This window comes from Ambystoma mexicanum, chromosome 1p, assembly GCF_040938575.1.
Source record: "Ambystoma mexicanum isolate Mex_15411 chromosome 1p, UKY_AmexF1_1, whole genome shotgun sequence".
In the NCBI taxonomy this organism is placed as follows: domain Eukaryota; kingdom Metazoa; phylum Chordata; class Amphibia; order Caudata; family Ambystomatidae; genus Ambystoma; species Ambystoma mexicanum.
This window is the reverse complement of record NC_090921.1, coordinates 1,492,620,094-1,492,637,937: the sequence shown is the minus strand read 5'-3', so window position 1 is coordinate 1,492,637,937 and position 17,844 is coordinate 1,492,620,094. Positions and strand designations below refer to the sequence as shown.

Here is a 17,844-nt window from a genome sequence, read left to right as displayed (position 1 = left end):
AGAGATAGTGATGCACACATGGAGAGTGTGTGTGCATTGTTACTCTCTCTGCAGAGCGCGAGAGTGACAGCTCACAGAGGGTGACCGTGCAGAGAGAGACAGCACAGAGAGAGAGAGATGGTGATCTATGCAGAGAGGCAGTGACAGTGCACAGAGAGAGGGTGTCAGCGCATGGGTCCTTCACTCACTCTCTGCACCCTCATTGCACAATTTTCCTTTCTCTGTCTTTTCCACTTTCTATGCCTCATGCACCTCGACTTTCAGGTGCATACAGGGCACTGTTTCCTGCTTTTCACTCCAGATGGTATAATGTAATGCAAATGAAGCTGATGTTGAAAAATTATGATAATGTTCCTATAAGTTGTGAGGTCGATAGAATCTCACCAAGTTTGGCGAAAATCTTATTTGGTCACATTCAAACACAAATCAAATTTGGTGGGATTTTATTAAAAGGTTAATAAAGGGGATTGGGGTGGCATTTTATACATAGGTTTTTTTTATCAACGCAAAAAGGAACTTTCGAGAAGAATGCATGCTCAAAATGGAATTAACCGAAGTCTAAACTTAATGAAACAATATCTTCTGAGCGAATATGCATACACAGCGACCACACAAACCGATGGTATGCTTGGAACACACTTGCCATATGCAAACAATACACACAGATAAGCGTAAGCAAAGTAGGCACAGTATGCACAACATAAGATAGCATATGTGTATACACACGCGTATACTAGGAAGGTAAAGAAGCAGGGAGAATACACTCCCTGACTTTATCAAGAGTGGCGGTTCTGGCCTATAGAAGGTGAATTCTGCAAATGGAGAAAATAGGTAACTTACTCATGCTATAGTTTAGGGGAGTGTTTTGAAGTAGAGCAGTAGTGCTACCTGAAGTAATATTTCTAGTGTGATGGACTTTGTAGGCGCTGAGTATTTATACTTTAACGTTGCCACACCTAAAGTTTGCAGAGCACACGTTTTCCTTGGTAGTCACCTAGTTTATAAGGTTATTTATTACACGATAATAATTTGTCCAACAAATCCATATTTTTGGAGGGAGAAGCAGCAACATTTTAACTGAAAGGTATTGAAAAATTATCTATGCTAAAAAAACAAACAATGGTAACGTTTATTTAAAGGAATGGTTCGGTCAAAATTTTTTATTGCCCCTACGGGTCGGCCATATGTTTTTAGGCCTAAGTCGCTCCATTTTAGAAAAAATTCCTATGGACCTTACCCGAGTTTTCGTCCATTAAACGCACTCAAAAACAGGCACCAGGGAGCTGCCATTTTGTGATAATCCTATCATTTCCCCCATCGCCCTGGCTGACCTGCTTTTGCGGCACTAAATCATATCCCCCGCCCCTGAGCCTGTCATCAGCAGACGCAAACCGCCCATTTCACAACGCCAAAGCACGTCTTGTGTCAACAATCGCTGCGCTTCAGCTAACGACGTGTCGCCATGGAAATGGCAGGGCGCCTCTTTCCTCAATAAGTATAAACAGACCGTTTCACAACACACAGCAGCAGATTTTCAATTCCATTCCTCTCTCTGTGTTACTTTGAGTATTCTGTGACTTGTTTCTGTGCTCTGGTCAGCTACCTTCGTTGCTTGTAGCCCGTGTGAACAGATACCAGTACCACCGCTATCAATTATTTTAGTTTGTTTAACACACAATGGATACAATAATGCCCTACATGTACGAGCCCGAGTATACCGAGGAGGAACTACTGGAAAGAGAAACATGCGAAAACGATGGGTCTTCGGACGGCAGTTGGGAGGACGATTCAACAGCTGAAAAGCCTGGACCTAGTCGCATGGACGGTGTTTCCACCTGGTGCACATGCAATCGTTGCGAGCTAATGGCAACCGAGGACGAGAACTGCTGCTGCTGTGAAAACTCGGGATGCGTGGCCTACATTTCGGAAGACGAGCCACGACCGCAATGCATCACCGAGCTGCCAGACTTCAGGGCAGCCTGCCTCACACGGTCCGTGTTGAGGATAATGATGGTGCTTATGCACGAACTTCGCGCAACTGTTCGTCCTCGTAATCCGAGTAATGAGTAAGTATACTCTGCTTGTCATGCCACTCCTATTTCATGGTCTTCTACTATATCCAAAATTACATATACATATCATTGTTACGCATGAAAGTCGTTCAATAGTGTGCAATGTCTAGATAGCATTTGTCCGAGCAGAATGCCATTAGCTACCAGAATTGTCATTGACAACAAACGTTTATTAAACTTATCTTGGTCATGTAAAAACAGTTTGTTTCATTCCTTTTCACAGGTGGTACAGGCTGGTGGCCTATCGTTCCTTTACATGGTAGCTTCACGGGAGGCTTGGACACCACGTTCGAAGAGTGATACCCGCCTGTGCCGTTGGTGCCATAAGAGAAACGTTCCCGAGTGACAGCGGTCAGTACAGGGGATTTTCTCTCGCTGTGCTGCAACCTGAACTGTACAATGTGTAAAGTTTTTATTTTTGTGTCATCAAAATAAGATACAAAATAAAACACCACATATATTTTAACAACGGTTGTTTCGATTTTTTAAATCAATCAAGTGTGTCTTCATTCAAGGATGGACGTCAGACAGCTGTGCTTGGAATGGGTGAAGTTCAGGTCGCTGTGAAGCGGGGTGGTCACTATCTAAGCTAACATAATATATTATCAATAATGCATGCACTAAATAACACTTGTTCAAAGTCTTTCAGTCGGTTATGTCTCTATAAAAGTCACACATATATCTATACTATCAATTAACATTGGATTATACAGGCCTTAGGTCAAGGGTCTTGACCACTATAATACACTGTTTGAAATGTCGGTCTGTGCTCACAAGAATCTCCGGTATGTGGCATTTGTTATTGATAGGCAACGATATACTGCAGTAGGGGTCTAATGTTAGTTGGGGATCTGCTAGGTGGGCATCATGGCGTGGTCAGTGGTCTGGCACATGAAGAGAATACCTTGCAGGGACACAGGGTCATAATGGCAGTAAGTTTCCACTGGCAAGGGTGCGTGGGCAAGGACACGTTTGTGGAGATGAACGAGCCATGTGCTTGGTTCAGGCCGGTTCACATGCAGGACCGTGATCTCAGAGAGTGATGTTACATTAATTAGCTGTTGCAAATACCTCTGGAGTTTTCCAGTCAGAGTGGGAACGAGGCTGTGGGCCATGTGCTCTCCGCGTTGTACTATCGCAGTGAGGCCTGGTCACCAAAATGGAGTGGAAAGGGGTTACAAAAATGGATGCCCGTGTCCTGCTCAGTGTTCCCATCTACGCGAATGTCATCCAAAGTTAACATCACATAAGGGCAAGGGGCAAACCCACTACTGGAGGCACTTGGTATGAGTTTCTACTGAGAAGTAAAGGATGAGAGGGGCCTGATGGCCCCTCTTTTCCACACACTTGCCTGCACGCCAAAAGGCAGTTCGCACCCGGGGATGAACGCTGGCATGGGGGGCTGTGACGGGCGCAAACGGCCAAGGTGCCAAACAGCATGTACACTTCAAAAGGTATCCCACGCCCAGGGGCCATCGCTCACATGGCCTCCTCAGACCCCGTGTCTCCAGGTAGGCCTCCCCTGAGGCAGGCCGCCCCCCCTGCAATCCACATAAGTGTGTCTCCATTCAGCAGTCTTCCTGTGCCTTATCTGCACGCCCCAGGCCCATCCATCCCACCCCTTCTATCAAAGGCGGTTCACACCCAGGAATGAGCGCTGGCATGGGGGGCTGTGACGGGCGCAAACGACCAAGGTGCCAAACAACATGTACACTTCAAAAGGTATCCCACACCCAGGGGCCATCGCTCACATGGCCTCCTCAGACCCTGTGTCTCCAGGCAGGCCTCCCCTGAGGCAGGCCGCCCCCCTGCAATAAACATAATACCACGACATACACACTCATTCATTCACAAACACACCCCTGTTTCTAATACTTTATAAACCACTTGATATGTCTCATGAGAACATCTTTGTGCTTTGCAAGTCAACTCCTGGACCTTCTACCTGAGAAGCACTGAGATCTATGCTAATCTGCTCGTCGCCGTGCTATCTGTGATCGCTTCGAGCAAACTCGTCAGTGTGCTACCTGTGGCCATCTACCTGTTCTCCTGCAACATACTGCTCGGCCTGCTGAATCCAACTGTTTGTTTGTCAAGGTAAGGCCATGTATCCTAGTCATATTTCGGTCATTTTTACATTTCAATCTATTTGCTATTACAGTACCCAATAGAGCTATGGTCATTGGTCTCATTGCTATTGACTGGAGTTTCAATTGTTATGCTATCAATAGATCTATTTATTTTCATCTGTGTCAATTGTCATCGAATTGCATCCTTCGGGGGTCCAGTCTATAATGTAAGCATGGTTCCTTTTCGTGCAAGACAGAACATCCAAGGGGCGAGTCACATGTTCAGAGTTTAGTCACATTTAAAAAATGTCTGTAATTTATGCAAATACTAAGCCGCACATGATGAACTGGTATAGTTCCGGCGACCAAAACAAACCTTGCATTGAGCATGGTATGGTTCATTTACTTTTTTATGACATTTTTATTCATCACGGTTTTATAATAATCTTGATATTTACTTTTCAGAATTTTCAACAATGCCTGCCTGTTCGATTAGCGGTTGCCCTTCGAAGACCCATGCTAAATCTGAAGGCACTACAATGCATGTGTTCCCGAAAACTGTTGATCGAATAAGAGAATGGGTCAGACATTGCGGATATCCACTGGATGAGCTGGAAAGTAGAGTCCAACAAGTCTTTGAGGACAAGAGGGGTGATCGATACCGCATCTGCAGCCGGCACTTTCCCTCAACATGTACACCACATCTTGGGTAACAAAGAAGAATAAACGGCGATCGACATGAAAATTGCTCGCAAACGCTATTCCCACGATATTCGTCCACAATCTGCCACTGGTGAGTCAAGTGTCCGTTTTTAGCTTTAGGCCTTGCGGTAGTGTGTAGGTAGCCGAATGGATTAATTGATATTTTAGGTGTTGTTTCCAATTTGTAATACTTTCGACATTGATATGAGTGTATACCTTTGTGAATATTGACATTTATCAATATATTATTTTTATATTTCATAACCCACAAACAAAATCTATATATGGGCACAGGGAACTGTGCTATATTGCGCATTACTCAAGTATTCTGTCTCCTTACATGGTAATTTTAAATATTGGCATTTCATTATCAAAAAATAATTTACCTTTACAACTTCTTGACTATCCCTTGAATCTGAAGCAAGTACATTCTACTTCCGTCACGTGCTCGCAGTCCTCAACCACTTCTAGCGCGTATCAGGTGGTAATCATACTTGGCTATTCCGCTACAGACTTGTTTTATGCATGTCAAGTAATAGTTTGTATGTATCGTGTGATTATTTTACCAATTGTTTGGTTAGTGCTTTCCAATTGATATACACCTTAGTTGTCGTCCCCTGGTGTTTGTTTTCAGTTATAATTAGTGTTATCTATACTAATGCAAGTACTGTCTTTCAGGGAGATGCTGAAGCGTCCACCACATTGACAACAGCCCTAGATGTTCTTCAGCAGCCCAAGGTATGGATACTGACAGCTCAACTGACCGTGATCATCAGGACTGGAACACTTGTCGTTTGATTGTTCTACACTATGTTTCATTTGTGGTTAGCCGTTGATATGTACCTGTGCGGTCGACCCCAAGCGTGTGTTGTGTTTTCACTATTGTAATTCTTACTAATGCAAATACTATGTTTCAGGCAGTTGTTGAATCGTCAACCCACACACTTGATGCGGAGCCTGACATTCAAGTAATTCCGGTGGAAGCGGGACCATGCGGATACGAATCGGCGCAACAGCTTTTGGAAGTGCGCACCACATTGACAACAGCCCTAGATATTCTTCAGCAGCATGAGGTATGGATACTGACAGCTCCATCGAGCGTGATCATATAACGTGATTCCATTTGCTATACTTTCTTCCCTATTAACGCAAGTACTGTGTTTCAGGGAGATGATGGAGCTTCCACTACAATTACATGATCCCATTTAGATGATGCAGATGTAAAGAAATCAGAGAAATAAGTTGATTAAATCTGATCATTTTAAAATATTCCTTGATTCTTTTAGACAATGCAACATTTGTGGTTATCTCTTTATATGTACCTGTGCCGTCGACCCCAAGTGTGTGTTATGTTTACGATATTGAAAACCATACTAACGCAAGTACTGTGTTTCAGGGAGTTGCTGATGCCTCCTCTTCAATACAATCATTCGTGGCAGTCCATGCAGAGCCAGAGGTATGGATACTGACAGCTCAATCGAACTAGGTCATCAGAGCTCGAATACTTATCGTTTGATTGTTCCACACAATGTTTAAATCGTGTTTGGCTATTGAGATGTACATGTGTGTTCGTCCTCACGTGCGTTTTATGCTAACAATATTTTGATACACAGTAATGAAAATACTATGTTTCAGGGAGTCGATGGAGCCTCATTCCGTGCTGTCTATGCGGATACAGAAAATATAGTCGTTGCAGCGCAAGAGGAAGGGGAGACATGCGGATACGTATCGGAGCAACAGCATGCAGATGTTGAAGGTCGAGTCAAAAAAGTTGCAAAGAAAAGAAACAAAAATAAGGTTAGTTACAAACAGTTCATAACTTTAGACATTTTTTTGTGCTGGGGACTATTTTATGTTTTTTTAAAGTCAATTGTACTATACTTTATCTTGTGTTTAAACTGAACATCCCTTTTCCAATCTGTCCTCTAGTTACCCGTGGGTCTACGAACTATACATACACAGACAGTGAAGCGAATGAGAGATGTTGCTTGCCAGACCATTTACACTATGGAGGCTATGGAGAAACTATTAATTCAGACGCGGCGTGTTGAGACTCGGGATGCTCATGTTCAATGTACAGAAAATGAAATGAATGTGTCCGGAGAATCCAGCAAAGTTGTATTGGACCATTGCTACAGTACGACCACACCACCAATACATCCAGTATCATGTTGTTGCGAAGATAGCTCTGAAGTAGTCGCAGATCAATTTACACAATCTACACCCGCCAAAAAATTGCCACCAAAAAAGCTGTCGACATTGTTGTGTTCTCCCATCAATGTTGAAGTAGCAGATGTTGAAATGACAGAGAATGAACCAGCAGCAGCATTCACTGACGCATCAGAACTTGATAGCAGCAATATTTCTTTCAAATGTGGTGATATGTCCTCAACGTCACCGGCCGAAACAACTTTGACGCAGGATGACAGTCTAATGAAAGAGGACAAATACAAAGTATTTGACAGTTGTTTGATGGATATTATAAGTATGCTGAAATGTGGGCATTCCGACAGAGGGAAAGTATGTGGGAAGGCATTGATTCATGTGACTCGTCAAAAACAAGGCAGTAACGTCACAATACATGCCGCCTGTAGATTACATCATACGTTCTCATGGTCTGCACAAACGATGCTGGGGAAACTGCCAGCAGGCAATCTACTGTGTGCAGCTGCATCACTTTTTAGTGGCTCCAGTTTTAGAAAGTTAAAGTCTTTCTTTCAGTTTGTGGGACTCCATTTCATTTAAAAAACACAGTACTACGAATACCAACATGATTATCTGTTTCCGGCCATTAGTGATGCTTGGAAAATTGAACAATTGTCTCTAGCAAGTACATTCGAAGGCAAACGATTCAGGCTAGCTGGCGATGGACAGTGCGACAGTCCTGGATTTTCTGCCAAGTACTGCACCTACCACTTTCAGGACATGGATAGTAAGAAAATTGTGAGATTGTGGTTGTGAAGGTAACACAATGTACATCCTCAGTGGCCATGGAGAAACAAGGAATTATAAAATCAGTGGAAAATCTGCAATCGAGTGGAATGCACATTGACCTCATAGCCACGGACAGACACGTTTCAATTGCCAAGACAATGAGAGAGCAGTTCCCACATATTAAACATCAATTTGACGTATGGCATCTTGCTAAATCAATCAATAAGAAAGTCTCGGCTGCAGGGGAAAAAAAGGTTTGGCAAGTATTTCAGAGTGGTCCCAGTCTATCAGCAACCATCTTTGGTGGAGCTCCAAAACTTGTGAAGGGTCAGTGGAAATACTACTTGAAAAATGGCGGTCACTGATGCACCACTGTACCAACGTGCACCGCTGGTCAGAAAACCTACATTTCCACCAATGTGAACATGGCCCTTTATCCCCAGTGGAGGCACGGAAGAAGTGGTTGAATCCATCTTCACCGACACACAAAGCCATTGAGAAGATTGTTTTCGATAAAACTCTATCAAGAGATTTGAGGGGACTGACAGAATTCTGTCACACTGGAGGTTTGGAGGTGTTCCACAATATGTGCCTAAAGTACAGGCCAAAGTGCTTGTATTTCAGCATACAGGGCATGAGACATAGGACTCTACTTGCCGTCTTGGCCCATAACGAGAATCTCGGCCGTGAACAATCTAGGACTAAGGGTAATTTAAGGATACCTCGCTACACTAAGGCCTTTACAAAAAGAAGAAAGCAATGGGTGATCAAACCAGTCTATGAGGAAATGGAGTTCGACTTTGTCAAAAGCCTTATTGTTGCTGTATTAGAGAAGCACAGATATGGAATTTTGAACGTGTGCACTGATCCATTGCCACCCAACATTGCCACTGTGCCATGTCCACCCAAAGGAGAGCTGGTTGTGAAGTACAAATCCCGGTTTAAATAATTGTAATACGATTGTCTTTTTGTAAATACATTTTATTGTACAGTGTGCATACAAAGTACGCTAACCCTAACCCCTACCTTCATCATCCTGGGTGCCGAACTACCTGGGTGTCATTTTTGAATTCTCTCTCTATTCACCTCATATTGCTGACCTTGTCTATATGTGTATGTATATATTTTTGTTGATGTAATTAATTTTCGCAATCTCTTATAAATGCTGGGCACTGTTAACCGAGGGGAGGCTTGCATATTGCAAATAATAAAACAAACAAACAATAAATCTCACTTTCAACTCAACTCCTCGGGTACTTTATACTTTCCCTGACCTTCCCCAAAAAATTAAGTCTCAATAGTTATGGTTCTTTGAGGCTTCAAAGCTCGCAGACAACAAGGACAAAATTGGGGGCCTTAGAACGCGCCAAGCGAGCCGTTGCAGATGTGAGAGAAGCCAGGTTGCATTTGCACATTGAGGCGCAGTACATAGATGGATTCAAAACTTCAAGTTCTCACAGATGGCTTTACTACGGGATGTTGCAAAGAAAGAATGTATGCTCATTTCTAGTGAAGGTCAGCGGCTTTGATTTTCAGCTCGCGCCCTGAAGAGGCCTACAACTCGCACTGGCAGTATAAGGTTCTATTGTTTTTTGACCTTGAGAGACGGGACCATGCCGAAAGAACTTCATTTGAAGGGGGCTTTGGGGGGTGCAATAACGTAAGAGATGATAAGGCAGAAAATTCTTAAACTAGACCGAGTTTCATGTTAGTTCAGTATACGCAAAATCGTTGTCAAGAGCACAGTGGGATTAACAGACTGCATTACGCATAGACACAATGGAAATTGCAAATATAATGTAAGTAACTTTTAGACGCTTTTATACCGGAATGGAGAATTAATGAATGGATACATGAATAAATGAATGAATGAAGAGCTTTGAAAACATTTGTGGGATCGTCCTTGTAGCGGGCACATGGGCATGCAGGTCCACATTCCACACGCATGGAGACAAAAAGTCGTTTCGAGGGGATTGGGTCCTCCGACGTATTCCATATCTATGACAGGTAATGTCCACAGCTGTGCTGCTTCGGAAAATCTTTGGCGTCTGCGTCGATGACGACGATGCGCCGTCCCCGAGGACCTCCTCCGACGGCCAACGTCACCCGATGTGATAAGTAAGACGCACGACAGCCATAGCCTCAGTTCCGTTTTTTCCGCGAACGTGTTCGCTTCGTGAATCTCGGTACGCCTCGACTCGTTGGAGTTTGCTGTTTTCTATTCTCGGTTTGTTGAACCTATTTGGTTGGTTGTGAAGACCTGTCCGTGGCGATGTCTTTCTCATCTTCGACCCCGCGTCTGGGCTTCAAGAACTGCGGGGACTGTGGGTCCAAGATGTCGGTCACGGACTCGCATGACGCCTGCCTCTGGTGCCTCGGGGAGGCCCACGATACGGACGACTGTGTCGACTGCCAGTCGCTCACTGCAAAGGCCTTGCGGGAACGCAAGAAGAAGCTGTCGGTAGGCCGGGTGTCTAAGCCCCGGAAGTCGAGGTCTGCGGGGCTTTCGACCGATGACTCGAGGGGTCACTCTCCGCGTCATCGTCGGAAGTCCGGTGGGTCTCCTTCCAGGAGTCGGTCTCGCCACTCCTCCGCCTCTTCTAGGCATTCCAGGAAGCGCCGGCATAGGTCGCCTTCCCCATCCTCTTCCGAGGACTCCGCCCGTCGGTGGGTCGCTTATCCCTCCATGCAAGCGACACCGGAGGAATGGGCTTCCTTTGGGAAGCAGTTGCTAGCGATTCTGGAATCGCAGGGCACCGGTCCGTCCGCGCCTCCGAGTGGGGTCGGTCGGCACCGGTCGAGAGACACCGCCCGTACGCCTTCGGGCTCGGGTGGTCGGCACGGCTCGCGGGAGAGGTCCCGCTCGGACAAGGGTAGCAGTTCTCGCCATGCCCGTTCCAGGTCCCAGCCTGGGGCGCCAAGGTCGTCGACGATTTCTCTCGAGGCTCCGCCTCCGAGGGGGTCGTCGAGAGACACGCTCAGAGCTCTGGCTTCGAGGACTGTGTCGACGCCACCGATGCTGGCGGCGCTGCAGCTGTCGTCGACGCCGATTCGCTCGACGTTGACGCCTTTTCTGTCGACGCCGGCGCCGACTCGTTCGGCACCCTCGACGCCTTTTCTGTCGGCGCCGGTGCCTTTCGAGGCGGTGGTGTCGGAGGGGCCCCGTGGCACGGGGTTTGCCCCTAGAAAGGCTATGGCTAAGGTCCGGCACTGCTTTGGTCCGCAGAGGTCTTCCTCTGCCCGCCTGGAGTACATTTCAGAGGGTGATGAAGGCTCTGATGGCGGACTGGTTCCGGTTACGGTTCCAGATGACCTTCTCTCGGGCCATAGCCAGTTTGATGACCTGAGGCAGTCGCTGCATGATGCCAGTGGACTGGACACCTCTACGGAGGTGGAGTTTTGTCGGACGGAGCCTGGCACTCATGCCAATTCTTCATATCGGCGCCTTATGTCTCGGGTTACCGAGTACTTGGGTTGGTCAGCTCCCCCAGGGGAGTTCGTTCAGGATAATCTCACAGACATCCTTGATCTCGGTCCACCCACTGACCCGGTTTTGCCTTTTCATATGGCTCTGCAGAGAAGGGTGGCGGCGGCTTGGACTGCTCCGGAGAGTCTCCCGGCAGTGGGCAAGTCTTTGTCGCGAAAATACCGTCCAGCCAGTAGCGACCCCTGCTACTTGTCTAGGCACCCCACCCTGGAGAGTTTGGTGGTGCAGGCGGCTACGGCCCCGGCAAAGCAGGCGTTGTATCCTACCATCCCTCCAGATAGGGACGACAAACGTTTTGACGGCTGGGCGAAGAAAGTGTTTCTTCGGGGGGTATGGCGCTTCAGGCGGCCAACTCCATATGTGCCTTGTCTCGTTTCACACACACACTGTGGAACTGTGTTGCTTTAGTTGCTGATCATATTCCCGAAGGGGACGAACGGGATGGTTTCCTTGCTATGGTTCAGGATGGCAAGGATGCTATGTGTGAGGCCGTTCAGTGGGGTTTGGACTTGGCGGATTGTGTCAGTCGGTCCATGGCGGCGAGCACCATAATGCGCAGGTTTGCATGGTTGCGGAAGTCTGGGTTCGCTCCTGATGTGCAGTTCCGGCTCCTCAACATGCCTTTTGACGGTGAACACCTTTTTGGCAGCAAGGCTGACGAGAGCCTTGAGAGGTTGCAGACCTCCAAAGCTGCAGCAAAGTCGTTGGGCGCTGCAGTTCGCCAACCTCCGCCTTTTCGTCCTAGGCGACAGAAATGGAGGGGAGGTTCCTTTCGCTATTACTCGTCCTTCAGTAAAGCAAGGGGAGCTAGCAGTCAAAGAGGCCATCGTAAGAGTGCCAGAGGTGGAAACAAAGGTACTCGAGGTGCCAAGGCCGCTCGGGCTGTTGCCTCTTTGCCCTCAGGCATCGCCGCAGCCGCTACCACTCAGTCATGAGGCCAGGTCCCATGGTTCGCCGGTTGGGGGAAGGCTGGCACAGCATCTTGTAGAGTGGCAAGCCATTACTTCGGATGTGTGGGTGCTGTAGAGCATAACCCACGGCTACTGTCTTCTTTTTCGGGAGAGGCCTCACGACAATCCACCAGGGAGCCTCTCTTTGAAGAGTCCGGATCCGTTCCTTGCGCAGGAAATTCAAGCCCTGCTGGAGAAAGGCGCCATAGAACTGGTGCCTGTAGCGGAGAGGAACAAGGGATGGTATTCCCCTTATTTTTTGATTTCGAAGAAAGACTGAGGATTGAGACCCATCATGGACTTGCGCGGTTTGAACAAACTCCTCAGGAAGGACAAGTTCAAGATGGTAACTCTTTCTCAAGTCCTCCAGGCCCTTCAACTTCAGGACTGGTTGCTGTCTCTCAACCTCAAGGATGCTTACTTCCATGTGCCGATCCATCCCAAGCACAAGAAGTACCTGAGGTTCGCGGTTGGCGACTCACACTTTCAGTTTCGGGTCCTGCCGTTCGGATTGACCTCTGCCCCGAGGGTTTTCACCAAGCTCATGGTGGTGGTGGCAGCGCATCTCAGGCAAGGGGGAATTCACGTCTACCCCTACCTGGACGATTGGTTGATATGGGGGAGCTCTCCCGAGCAAGTCCTGGATCATCTGTCCATCACCTGCCACTCCCTTCACAGGCTGGGATTCTCCCTCAATTTAAAGAAGTCCCATTTGACACCAATGCAGCGGCTCTTGTACATCGGAGCAGTGCTCGACACGTCCCTGGGGCAGTGTTTTCCTCCTCAGGTGAGGGCTCTTCACATTCAGCAGATGGTGCACAAGTTTCAGTTTGCCCAGAATCTCCCAGCGTCCGAATTCTTGAGACTGCTCGGCCTCATGCATCCTGCATTCTTCTGGTGCCAGAGGCTCGTCTGCGGATGAGATCTTTGCAGTGGGCACTCAAGCTCCAGTGGTCTCAGTCCACTGGCAGGCTGTCGGACCCTGTTCAGGTGCCGCCCTCGGTAGCCCTGGACCTTCTGTGGTGGGCCGTCGAGGGCAATCTGACGAAGGGGGCCCTATTTTGGCTGCCCTGGCCGGAGGTGACGATCGTGATGGACGCATCCCTCACGGGATGGGGAGCTCATGCCAACGAGTTGACAGTCAGCAGTCGTTGGTCTCTGTCGGAGTCCAGACTCCATATCAATCTGTTGGAGCTGAGGGCCGTCAGGCTAGCCCTGAAGCCTTTTCTGCCGACTGTGCACAGAAAGAGTGTCCTGATTCTAACGGACAACACGGTGGCCATGCACTTCCTCAACAAAAAGGGGGGGGCAGGTTCACTTCCGCTGTGCAGGGAGGCGATGCAGCTCGACTTCTGGGCCATCCAGCAGGAAGTTTCGATCTCGGCGGTTCATCTGGCCGGAGACGACAACGAGACGGCGGACGCTCTGAGCAGGCAGAGCACAATCTCTCACGAGTGGGAGTTTGCTCAGGAGATTCGCCTGGAGATCTTCGCCCTTTGGGGGACCCCTCAAGTGGATCTCTTCGCCTCCAGTGTCAACCGGAAGTGCGAAAGGTTTTGCTCGCGGGAATCTCCTCCAAAAGGAGCCTTAGGAGACGCGTTCGTGGTGGAGTGGTCATTCCCACTGCTGTACGCATTTCCTCCAGTCCCCGTCATCCCGCAAGTGCTGCGGAGGTTACAGAGGTTCGGTTCCCGGATGATCCTCATTGCTCCGGCGTGGGCCCGGAGGACGTGGTACCCGGACCTTCTAGACTTGTCCAGCTGCCCTCCACGTCGTCTTCCCTACCGAGACGATCTGCTCTCACGTGAGTCGGGTCAGGTTCTCCATCCAGAGGCCAGATCCCTCAATGTTCACGCTTGACTTCTGAAAGGTTGAGGTTTAAGGATTGGGGCCTCCCTGAAGACGTGATGGAGGTGTTGCTCTCGGTTAGGCGGCGGGCAACTAAGTCTCTGTACCGTTGCCGTTGGAGAAAGTTCTGCGACTGGTGCAGAGTTCAGAATGTGGATCCTTTTGAATGTGACATTCCCATGGTTCTGTCTTTTTTGCTTTCTTTGGCCCACAGGGGCTTGCAAGTGGGGACCATTAAAGGTTACCTGGTGGCGCTGTCCATATTTAAGCGCTCGTCTGAAGAGTGTTCCTATTTTAAAATTCCTTTAATTCCGCAGTTTCTGAAAGGGCTCACTAATGTGTTCCCTCCGTCACCTTTTCTGGTGCCAGGCTGGGATTTGAACCTTGTTCTTAAGTTTCTTGTGGGTGCTCCGTTTGAGCCTTTACATTCTTGCCCCTTGAGGCTGTTAACTCTGAAAACTGTGTTTTTGGTTGCGGTTACTTCCGCTCGCAGAGTGAGTGAGTTACAGGCACTTTCAGTTAAGCCACCCTTCACTGTGTTTCACAAGGACAGGGTTGTCCTTAGAGTTCGTCCTTCTTTTCTTCCGAAGGTGGTTTCGGAATTTCATTTGAGCCAGAAGGTTGTTCTTCCGGCGTTCTATCCTCCTCCACATCCTGGTAAGGAAGAGGAGAGGCTCCATAGGCTGGATCCTCGGAGAGCGTTGAGCTTTTATATTTCGCGCATGTCCCGGGTCAGAGTGGATGATCAACTTTTCATTGGTTACGCTGGAAAGCGTTTGGGACAAGCTGTGACGAAACAGACTTTGTCTCGTTGGATTATTTTAGCTATGTCCGAGTGTTACCGCTTGGCGGGTAAGGACCCTCCGGCTGGCTTGCGGGCCCATTCTACCAGAGGAGTGGCTGCGTCTACTGCCCTGCAGAGGGGAGTTCCTATTCGTCACATCTGTGATGCAGCCACCTGGGCTTCAGTACATACTTTTGTACGTCACTATTCCCTTGATTCCATCAGAGGGCAAGATCTGGCCTTTGGCAAGGCAGTTCTCTATTCCGCAATTTGATTGGGCATGCTAAATGTGTATTCTAAATTCTTTCCCACCTCCTTGCTTGGTACTGCTTTGGGAGTCTGTCATAGATATGGAATACGTCGGAGGACCCAATCCCCTCGAAGAACAAGTTACTTTCTTGCCTGGTAACGTTCTTTCGATGGGATGGTCCGACAACGTATTCCATATCGCTCCCTCCCTGCCTTCCCCGCTGCAGAATTTCTTTTGCGATTGCAGCTTGTGTTCCGCAAGGCCTTGTGTGTCTGATTGGCAGAAAACTGGTGGCACACGTTCTGGGAAAAAACTATAACTGAGACTATGGGCGTTGTGCGTCCTACTTATCACATCGGGTGACGTCGGCCGTCGGAGGAGGTCCTCGGGAACGGCGCATCGACGCAGACGCCAAAGATTTTCCGAAGCAGCACAGCTGTGGACATTACCTGTCATAGATATGGAATACGTCATCGGACCATCCCATCGAAAGAACGTTACCAGGTAAGAAAGTAACTTGTTCTTCTCATTGTGTACTAACCTCGATTTATTTCGTTAGTTTTCGCATTGATTTTAGAGCCGAACATACTCCATTGCACTATCCTTGAAACCAAATAGTTTCAGCTCGGCCGTAATAAATAAAATGAACAATATTAAAAAAGATCGGCTGGCGAGACTAATTATAAATTTTATGTTTTCAAAACAGATGTATACTTCCATTTTGCCACTGCCACCAGTTTCAGACACCGGCAGACGGTTTCTTCAGCCGCCAGCTGCAGCTTAATGTAAACAACTGCACCATTCTGATGATCTTATGGGACGATCGCCAAGGGCCCATATGCCCTTACGCGGTACTAGCGGCTAGAAGCAACATATCAATCTTTACGCTGGCCTAGTGCCTACTTGATGGAACAGCCTTGCGGTTCAATGTGCGACAAAAGTGCTTCTTTGAACGAAAACCAACACCCTGTGTACCATAAAAGAACAGCGTGTGACTCACGATAACATTTTACGGATTTGCGGATGGAGATAAAAGAAAATAAATGACTTTCGGAGTTCATATGGCAGTTGCTGAATATTCTATAAACATTTAATGTCAAATAAATGTACTTTACCAAATTTACCGTGTTGCTGTTTGATTTTAAAGTACAGTTTCATATTCCGAATTGTGGCGCGCTGTGTTGTGAGCTGATCTGTGTTGGTTTCCGGGTTATGTGTGAAGTCGCGTAGAAGACGACTGGGCGCGTTTGCCTACGCAGCACAGAAACGTCACGGAGAGAGGTGGGGAATATGAATGTTTTGATAATGTCAGGCTCAGGGGCGGGGGATATGATTTAGTGCCCAAAAGCATGTCAGCCAGGGCGATGCGGCGAGTGATAGGATTATCACAAAATGGCATCTCTCTGGTGCCTGTTTTCGCGTGCGTTTAATGGATGAAAACTCGGGTAAGGTCCATAGGAAATTTTTCTAAAATCTAGCGACTTAGTCTTAAAAACACATGGCCGACCCGTAGGGGCAATAACATTTTTTGACCGAACCATTCCTTTAACAACCGAGTAAAAGGAAAAATGTGCATGGACAGTGCTTTTATGCTGCAACACAAAAAAGGCACAATTTTACTCTAGCTCTGCTATTTTATACTTTTTAGCCTTTAGAGCCTTTAGAAGTGTATGTAGTGTGCAAGAAAAGGACCTCATCACCTTTCTGGGTTCTAGAAACTGTTAACAGAACCTGTTAATTGAGACTTAAAAAGAATGTACCAGCAATTATAAATACAGCACTGGCACAGGGGAGCTCGGGAGACTTAAAGCGAAGTGCAGGCGATCATAAATACAACAGGGATGTATTTATAATTGCTGGTACATTCTTTTTAAGTCTCCCGGGCTTCCCTGGTCTAAGTGTTGATTGGAAGTTAATTTCCTTAGACAGGAAAGTAATCGACCGCATCTTTACTTAAAAGCATATTGCTGGTTGGACAAAATTGCTAAATATATACACAGTGCTTTAAGTGGGGTAAGTGGGGTAAGACATTGAAGGGGGCCCTCATGTAGGGGCGTGGTTTGCATGATGGGCGTGGTGTACGACTTGATGGGCGTGGCCTAAAGAAGAACATTTAAAAATGCACCAGGTTGTATGTGGGGCTGGGTCTCCGTGTGAGCATGCCCAGCCCCAAATACAGAAACATCTATAAGGAATTATATCTATAGACAGGAAAGGAAACCCTACAAGAGACACCCAATAAGCAATGCACAGAAAGAATTGTACCTCTTACAAACCTTAGCCTGAACAGTAATAAACTGATGAACCGTTTTAAACAAAACCAGCTTCCAATGTATGGTAAAGAGTCCAAAGTTCCTGAGCCACTACCTCCTCACTATTACTAGCCTGGCTCCCTCCTGCTATACACCGACGCAAACCCACTTCTCAGCTGTTACTCCATTCTCCCAGGCCCTGCTAGGAATCCCGTTCCTATGCGGGTGCGCAGGGTGCTTTGCACCAAAATCATTCTACCCAGATTAAAACACACACAGAGAAAACAACACCTCCTCCGTACACAGCGTCTCATCTGTTACAAAGGAATGCACTGTTTTTGGCTCGTTACTTGTTGCCGTGGCGACGAGGGAAGCTCACTACATGTTGTAACGCCACCAGAAGACCGTCATGTGATACCAACACACGAGACGGTAGAAGAATAAAGCCGGCCTGCAGACCCGCGGTTGGGGCTTCTGATTGAAGTGTTACAGACTA

The 17,844-nt window shown here is 47.4% G+C and overlaps 1 protein-coding gene across 4 annotated transcripts in view; it reads left to right on the top strand.

The window, feature by feature from the left end:
- Positions 1 to 17,844, top strand: part of PPOX (protoporphyrinogen oxidase) — an 867,939-nt gene that overhangs the window by 742,904 nt on the left and 107,191 nt on the right. The gene's annotated exons all lie outside the window — the stretch shown is intronic.